Genomic DNA, 8,824 nt, shown 5'->3' with positions numbered 1-8,824 from the left:
TCACCAAATCTTTCATGAATTTAGCATAACCGGGCATTTGCTCCAAAGCCTCCACCAAAGGCACGTATATGGATAAGCTCCTCATCATGTCAATGAACTTTTTGAATTGATTCTCACTTTTCTTCTTGGCTAGCCTCTGGGGATAAGGGGGAGGTGGCCTAGGCAAAGGTGCCTTGGCTCTTGGCACAACCGGCTCCGGCATGTCAATTACGTGCTCCCTAGACGGGTTCACGTCACTTTGTGTTTCCACCTCGGCATCTTGAATATTGATCCTCACTTCTTCATTCACATTTTCATCAACCACATTCTCAACCACCAAAGGAACTTCATCATCTTGCAACTCAACTTCTTCACCCAAAACTTGCGTTTGTTTGGAGGCATTCACATCACCGCCTCGTCCACTCCTAGTTGTCACAGCCATAACATGATTGTTTCCTCCCTTTGGGTTCACTACCGTATCACTTGGTAGAGCACCCTTAGGGCGTGTATTTAGAGACTGAGAGATTTGACCTATTGACCTAGTTGCACCTCCAAATTCCTAATTGAAGTATTGTGAGAAGCCAATTGCGCATCGGAATCCGCATTCTTTTTCATCATTTGTTTGAACATCATTTCAATTCTACCCATTTCATTGTTGGATGTACTAGGACCCTGGGAAGGAAAAGGTGGTGGATTGCTCGGTTGTTGGTACATTGGGGGCCTTTGAAAGCCTTGCCCCTGATTTCCTTGGTTATTGTTCCACCCGCCTTGGTTGTTGTTACTTCCACCCCAATTGTTGTTGTTGCCCCAGTTTCCTTGATTGTTGCGGTTGTTATTTTGATTTCCCCAATTGTTGTTCCCTTGATGTTGATTGTTCCAATTATTGTTGCCTTGTTGTTGGTTACCCCAATTGCCCTGGGATCGCCATTGTTGTTGTTGGTTGGAAGAATTTCCTCTTTGGCCTTGGTAATTATTCACATATTGCACCTCTTCATTTTGCTCATCATAGCCATCATCTTGAAATCCATTACCATCATTGTCAAATTGATCCGAATTCCCTTGGTTCTGTTGACCTCTTCGCCTTCTTTGGTTCACTAGCATGTTAACACCCTCCATAGCATTCACTTGGCGAGGATTCTGAACTTGTTGCAACTGTGCCTTTGCCAATTGGTTCATTGTAGTTGTAAGTTCTGCTATAGCCTGTCCATGGTCATGTAGTTCTTTATGCAAATGAGTAACCGTGGGGTCACCCTGAGGCACATTGGCTCTACTTTGCCAAGCGGAGGATGTGTCAGCCATTTCATCAAGAATCTCACAAGCTTCATCATAAGGCAGCTTCATGAAATTACCCCCAGCCAATTGGTTCACTATGCATTGATTCGTTGTATTGATGCCCCGATAGAAGGTTTGTTGTATCATTGCCTCTGTCATATCATTGTTGGGGCATTTCTTCACCATAGTTCTGTATCGCTCCCAAATCTCATGCAATGGTTCGGTAGGCTCCTGCTTGAAGGCTAAGATCTCATCCCGTAGTGCTGCCATGTGTCCTGGTGAGAAGAATTTGGCAATGAACTTATCCTCCAACTCATCCCAAGTTGTGATAGAATGGTTGGGAAGTCGCTTAAGCCAGTCCAATGCTTTCCCCCTAAGTGAGAAAGGGAAAAGCCTCAATCGAAGTGCATCCTCGAACACATTGGTTTGCTTGCTCCCCCAACAGGTATCCACGAACCCCTTGAGATGTTTACACGCATTCTGAGTGGGAGCACCGGTGAAATACCCACGCTGCTCCAATAATGTCAGCATCACGTTGGTTATTTGAAAATTGCCTGCCCGAATCCGGGGCGGAACAATAGCACTTGCATAGCCTTGGTTGGGAAGAACTCTAGGAGCCACTCTTGGAGGTGGCGGAGGAGGGTTTGGAATATTGTCATTTGCATTGGCCTGGCGGCCTTTACGTTGTCCTTGAGGTACAAGAGGCACCTCTTCTTCTCCAATGTCATCTACCTCCTCCCCCGCATTCACATTTTCAAGAGGGTCATTAGCATTTAAAGCGATTTTGGTACCCGAAGTATTGACAAACACAAATTAGTAAAAAGAAGGAAAGAAGAACAAAACACAAATCTAACTAGATAGATCCAAAACCGTTAGCTCCCCTGCAACGGCGCCAAAAAGTGATCGCTGCCAACTCCGCACTACTAAAAAGTAGCAAGAGAGGGTCGCAATAGCTTTTACCCGATTTTTTGGGTCAGGATCGATATCCACAGAGAGCTAGAATTGGAATCGAGTATCTATCTAGTTTAAGATTGCGTATGTGTTCCAAATTACACTTCTATTCATTTTTTGGGTTTTTGTTTACTTCTACTATTATCAAACTACAAATGGTAATTGCAACTAAATTATGCTAAGAGTTATAATGCTACGAGTTGTTCAAATAGGTTTAAAAAGCACTAGGGTAGTGACTACCGCCTAGGTGGTCAATTGACGGGTACTTGAATCTAAGGCATGCTTGACACGTTTGGGGAGTATGTTATAACTGTTGCACGACTTTACCCACTCTACACCTCTCGATGGTTCGAGTGATTTTGCCCAAATTGGCTTTCTCAATACCAATTGGGTATACAAATTTGCACAAGCAACTTGGGTTCAATTCAGGTATTACTCTCTCGAGGTTTAACCCTTTAATTGGGGCTATCAATCTCTTGAGTACGCCCCAATTCATTATTGGACCAATTTCGGAGACTTAGGCTCTCTTTCTCAAGAAGAGCTCAAGTCAACTCAACACAAACTAGTGTTTGCAACCATAATTCAGAAATTAATCATGAAATTGGCCCAAATAACAAACACCCATAGTCAAATTAGCCTAAAATACAAAACTCATCAATTACCCACATTAGGGTTGAGCCACAACCCTAGCTTATGGGTCTAGCTGCTCATAATTAAAGAAGAAAAGCAAGAAATAGATGAAGAAAAACTCATAATAATTAATCACTAAGTTAAATACAAAGATTCAACGATTAAAAGTAGCTAAAATTGCCCAAAATGGCTTAGAAAGTCGAACCCACGAGTGCAGCTGCTTAATTACAATATCTGATACCCTAAAAATAGAAAAAGAAGCTATTTATACTAGGCTGAAAAATCTGGACAAAAATGCCCCTGCGGGGTTAAGTGCGGACCGCACAAAATGGACCGCGGTCCGCACTGGGGCTTTTGGCTTCAAAATCCAGCTCTCTGAACTCAGGGTCCGTGGACCGCACAGAATGGACTGCGGCCGCGGAGGCTTCTAGTGCGGTCCGCGTAAAATGGACTGCGGACCGCAGAAGCTTGAAACTCTAAAAATGCAACCTCTCTGATTCTCGGCTGTGCGGATCGCACTAAATCAACTGCGGCCGCATTGCCTTCAGTGCGGACCGCACAAAACCTTATGCGGCCGCACTGCCTCTTAACTTGAAATTTAGACTCTCTGAATCTCCTAGTGCGGACCGCACAAAGTGGCGTGCGGCCGCACTAGGCCTGTTTAGCCTGAGCTTGTCTTGTCTTTGGCACTTGTGCAGGTTTCACTCCGTTTGAGCTGATCTTTGACATCTCGTCACTTTGATGATCAAACCTGCAATCAAGTACAACTTGTGAGCCTTTTGGGACTATTTTGTATGAATTTCTAATCAAAGCATAAGCAAGAAGGAGTATAAAATGCGTCAAAATCCCTAGTTATCACCTAGGACCCCTCCTTTACCACATTTCTCTTTTTAATTCAAAACCTTCGTTTTTACAATTTGTCTAAATCTTATTACTTGAGTTATCTAACGTGCTTTACTTGCAACCTATTTAATTCAACTGTTTACTTGTAATGGACTAATTTGTGAATATAAGTTTGGCCGGGACCCACCGTTGTGGACCAAGAGGGGTGCCTAACACCTTCCCCTCGAGGTTACTTCGAGCCCTTACCCTAATCTCTGGTAATGCAAACCCAAGAGTTAATCACTCTAGGTGCCCTAACGCACCTTAAAAATCGTTAGGTGGAGACTCTTCTCTTTTAATATCCATTTAAAAGAGTTGTCACATGTCGAAGCCCGGACTTCCCCCCTCAAGAGGGAAAAAAGGGGGCGCGACAACGGACAACTCACGTGCTATCATATCATATCATATCATATCAAATATCTCACCACAGGCCCTCAGCCTCACTCAGTCATGAACCTCTCTAGCCTCACCATCATCAACAAATAAGGGGACACAGCCCACATCAAATATCACAACATATCAGCAAAATAATAGAGATTGAGGTAAACATGTACAAGAATTTCTGTGACTGAGTGCGACTAATGTGAGCATGGATAAAGCCTAAGCATGATCTCTAGCATGAAGGTAGACAAGTTCAAGAACGAGTGAACACATATCCAAAGATATTAGCCATTAGGCCTCACAGCCTCACGGGACGGACGAAGGCTCAATCCCTCGCGGTTCACACCCACACGCCCGTCACCTAGCATGGGTATCACCACCAAACAATCACATGATATCAGTTTCTCCGGGTTTATACCCTCAAGGCCAGAGTTAAAACTGTTACTTACCTCAACAGCGTAAAATCCTACTCCGGGATGCCCTTGCCTCCTGAACCGGCCTCCAAATATCTCGAATCTAGCCACAAACAATTAGATGCAATCAACACGAGCAAAAGGGACCAATCCCATAAGAAAATACTAAGCTTAAGGCCAAAAGTCAAAAAGTCAACTCAGAAGCCGGGCCCCGGGCCTACATCTCGAAATCCGACCAAAGTCACGAAATCCGACAACACACTCGATTACGAGAATAACCATACTAGTTTCACTCAATTTCGACTTTGAATCGTCTTTCAAATCCCAAAAAATTATTTTATGAAGTTCCACAATTTTTCCCCAAATTTTTATCCCAAATCTCTACTCAAATGATGAATCCAACATTATAATCATGTATTTTAGCCAAAATTGAGTTAGAATCACTTAACCCGATGGTTTTCTTGAAAATCCCTCAAAAAATCGCCAAAGCCCGAGCTCTCTAGGTCAAAATACAAAATAAAACCCCAAATCTCGTATTTATAGCGCACCTCTTGGATTCCCATCACCGCTGACGGCGGTAAAAACACCGCTACCGCGGTAAAACCACCGCGGACCGCGCTTCTGGTGGCTGCACACACAAGCCTTAGTATTTTGGCAATAACATTCTCTACAAATATCCAAATTAGTACTTCTTTACCTTTCTGGAAACTAGATATGAAGGGCTACAACTTTCATTTTCGAATCATCTCAAACTTCCTTGTAGATCAAAAGATATAGGCTTCCGAAGTCGGACCAACGAACCTGCGGATTCTCCTCCTGGACCGCCCCAGCGCTCCTTTTTGCGCCCCAGCGGTAAAACCACCGCCCCAGCGGTAAAACTTCCTCCCCAGCGGTAATATTAAGCACCAGAACCATTGCCTGACTTCCGAAAATGCCCGGACTCGCTCAACACTCACCTGAAACACACCCGATGTCATGACCTAAAATCCACTAAGGGTCGTGATGGCGCCGGACACCATTGTCAGGCAAGCCAACACTAATTAATTAGTAACTTCTTGTTTTAGATAACTCTGAATTTACTTCTTTTATATATTTAAACAATGAAGAATAAGTTCCACTGAATAAATAACAATATCTTTAACAATTTCAAATACTGAATAATCCCATAGACATCCCAGAACCTGGTGTCACAAGTGCATGAGCAATTACTAAGAGGATCGGATAAAGTACAATCACTGTCCGGAATACAAATTGGACAGAAGTAAATAAAATACGCTGAAAGAGACTATACTGGTTGTGGGTCGCCTCGAGAAATGCAGCTCACCTAGTCTCCATATCATCCATGCTGCTACGCCCAGCAAGCCGCTAGAAATACCTGTACCTGTGAAACGAAATGCACAGCAAGAGTAGCATGAGTACGAAAACAACGTGTACTATGTAATTATCCCGCCTAATCTCGAAGAAGTAGAGACGAGTTGTCGTTTTCAACACTTACTAGTGGTCCAATAATGATAAATCAATAATGTAACAAATTGAGGATTTAAATAAACATGATTGTCATTCAAATAAGTGAAACAAGTAGCAATTCTTTCTTTTATAGGAAATTCCCAAATCCCTTTTCTTCATTTATACATTTATTCTCAAACTGGGAAGAAGTAATATCACTTCAATAAAGTTCAAGGCAAGCAATACAAGCATCTGCAAATCATGCCGAGGACGTTCGGCCCAATCCAACAATATTTAAACTGTGCACTGCCAGAGGGTCGAATGGCGCGAACCATAGATGCATCTATTACCCCGCTCGTGAATCATACATGCGACGCGGTCAAACATAAATAAACAATCACCCTGCTCGCGAATCATACATGCGGCGCAGGTACACATAGAAACACATACTCAAACTGTCATTCAAGACCTTCATCGAGGAGACAATTATTCAAGGAGGTGTAAATTTCTCTTTTTACAAGCCATGAAAATGAAGTTTTACTCTTTTAGAAAATCATTTGCCACTTCGATATGATTTAAGCAATTTAAACTATCAATAAGGTTGCATTTATTACAAATAAGCATGCTTTTGGGTCCTAGACTACCCGGACATAAGCATAATAGTAGCTATGCACGGACTCTCGTTACCTCGTGCGTAAGTAGCCCCAACAATTAGCAACACATATTCAATTAATTCACCTATGGGGATAATTCCCTCTTACAAGGTTAGAAAGGAGACTCACCTCGCTCCGAAGTTCCATAACCGGCCTTCCACGCCTTTCCGAAGACTCAAATTGATGCACAACGCTCCAAAACTAGCCGATAATTATGCAAATCCATTAATACATGTTCAATTGCACATAATAATCCAATTTATAACAATTCCTAATCCCGATCGAAAAGTTGACAAAAACGCCCTTGGGCCCACGTGCCCGGATTCCGAAATTTTTTTCGAAGATAAAGTTTACCCATAACCTCACGAACTCAAATATATAATTTATTCTCAATTCCATGACCAAAATCGTGGTTAAAGTCCAAGAATACGAATTTTCCAGGTTTGCCTCAAACCTCCAAATTCCTACCAATTTACATGCTAAAATCCATACATAATCAATATATTTAACTCAAGATAGGTGGGGTTAGCTTACCTTGTCGTTGATGATGAAAAAAACCCCACTTGGAGCTCTCCAAAATCGCCCACACCAAATGAAAATGGGAGAAAAACGACCATCTCCCGATTTTAAAAGAACACACTGCCTCCAGCCTTTCCGCACCTACGACCCTCGCTTTTGCGGCGCACGTGCCGCTTCTGCGGTCCCAGGCTCAGGGCCAAAAAATTGCTTCTGCGGTCAGCTCTCTCGCTTTGCGCAGATGCGGCCAATGCCTCGCATCTGCGGTCCTTCCCTTGGCTACCCATTCCGCACCTGCGACTTCCAAGCCACTTCTGCGGCTCCCCACCTACGGCCATAACCTCGCAGGTGCGGTTAAACCAGATATAAGCTGCCTTAGTTTTTCTTCAAATTCAAAGTTTGATCCGTTAACCACCCGGAATCTTCCTGGGGCCCCTGGGACACCGTCCAATCACACTAACCAGTCCCAACACACATTACGAACTTGCTCGAGGCCTCAAATCACATCAAACAACGCTAAAATCACGAATCACACCCCAAATCAAACTTGATGAACTTGAGAAATTCAAACTTCAACATTCGATGCCGGAACCTATCAAATCACATCCGATTGACCTCAAATTTTGCACACAAATAATATTCGACCTTACGGACCTACTCCAACTTCCAGAATCAGAAACCAAATCCGACCTCGATATCAACAAGTCCACTCCCGGTCAAACTTCTCAAAAATCTTCAAATTTCTATCTTTAGCCAAATGGATCCAAAATGACCCTCGGACCTCCGAATTCACTTCCGATCGCGCTCCCAACACCAAAATCACCATACGGAGCTATTCCCAGACTCGGAATTCCAAACGGACATTGATAACACTGAAATGCACTTCAACCCAAACTTATGAAATTCCTCCAAAATGCTAACTTCCACAATAGGTGCCGAAACGCTCCCGGGTCTTCCGAAACCCGATCCGGACATACGCCCAGGTCCGAAATCATCATACGAACCTGCTGGAATCTACGAATCCCGAGTTCGAGGTCGTTTACTCAAAAATCCAAATCTTAATCTATTCTTTCAACTTAAAGCTTTCGAAATGAGAATTCTCTTTCCAAATCAACTCCGAACTTCCCGGAATTCAATTCCGACCGTGCGCACCAGTCATAATACCTGAAATGAAGCTGCTAAGGGCCCCAAACTACTGAACGACGCGCTAGAGCTCAAAACAACCGGTCGGGTCGTTACATCTTCTCCCACTTAAACATACTTTCATCCTCGAACGAGCCAAGAACTGCGCTGGAGTTGTCCGAAATCACAGTCAAACACCTCGTGCACCTACCCATGCTACCACAACTCAGTTGAGCACATTAGCTTGAGCAAATCTGAAGATATTCTCTTTTATTCAAACAAATGAGCCTTAGAGCCCAGTTTCAACATCCGAAATTCTCTGCCAGGCCTGCTTCCACTATATGAACACCGTACCAATCACTACACGATGTACCAGAACATGACTGCATACCTTTGCTGAATCCCCACCAGGCACCACATCATCCACAGGACCACAATAACATTCTTTGATCATAATAACGTACATTCCCCGAATCTGATGCTCACAACGCATCTCATGACAGGTATAAGTCTTGTTCCAACTCTTATAATACCACCACGATGGAGGAGACGTGTAGAAATTCATAACCAACTGCCAAG

This window comes from Nicotiana attenuata, chromosome 4 (assembly GCF_001879085.1).
Source record: "Nicotiana attenuata strain UT chromosome 4, NIATTr2, whole genome shotgun sequence".
Classification (NCBI taxonomy): domain Eukaryota; kingdom Viridiplantae; phylum Streptophyta; class Magnoliopsida; order Solanales; family Solanaceae; genus Nicotiana; species Nicotiana attenuata.
Note: the sequence above shows the minus strand (reverse complement) of the source record.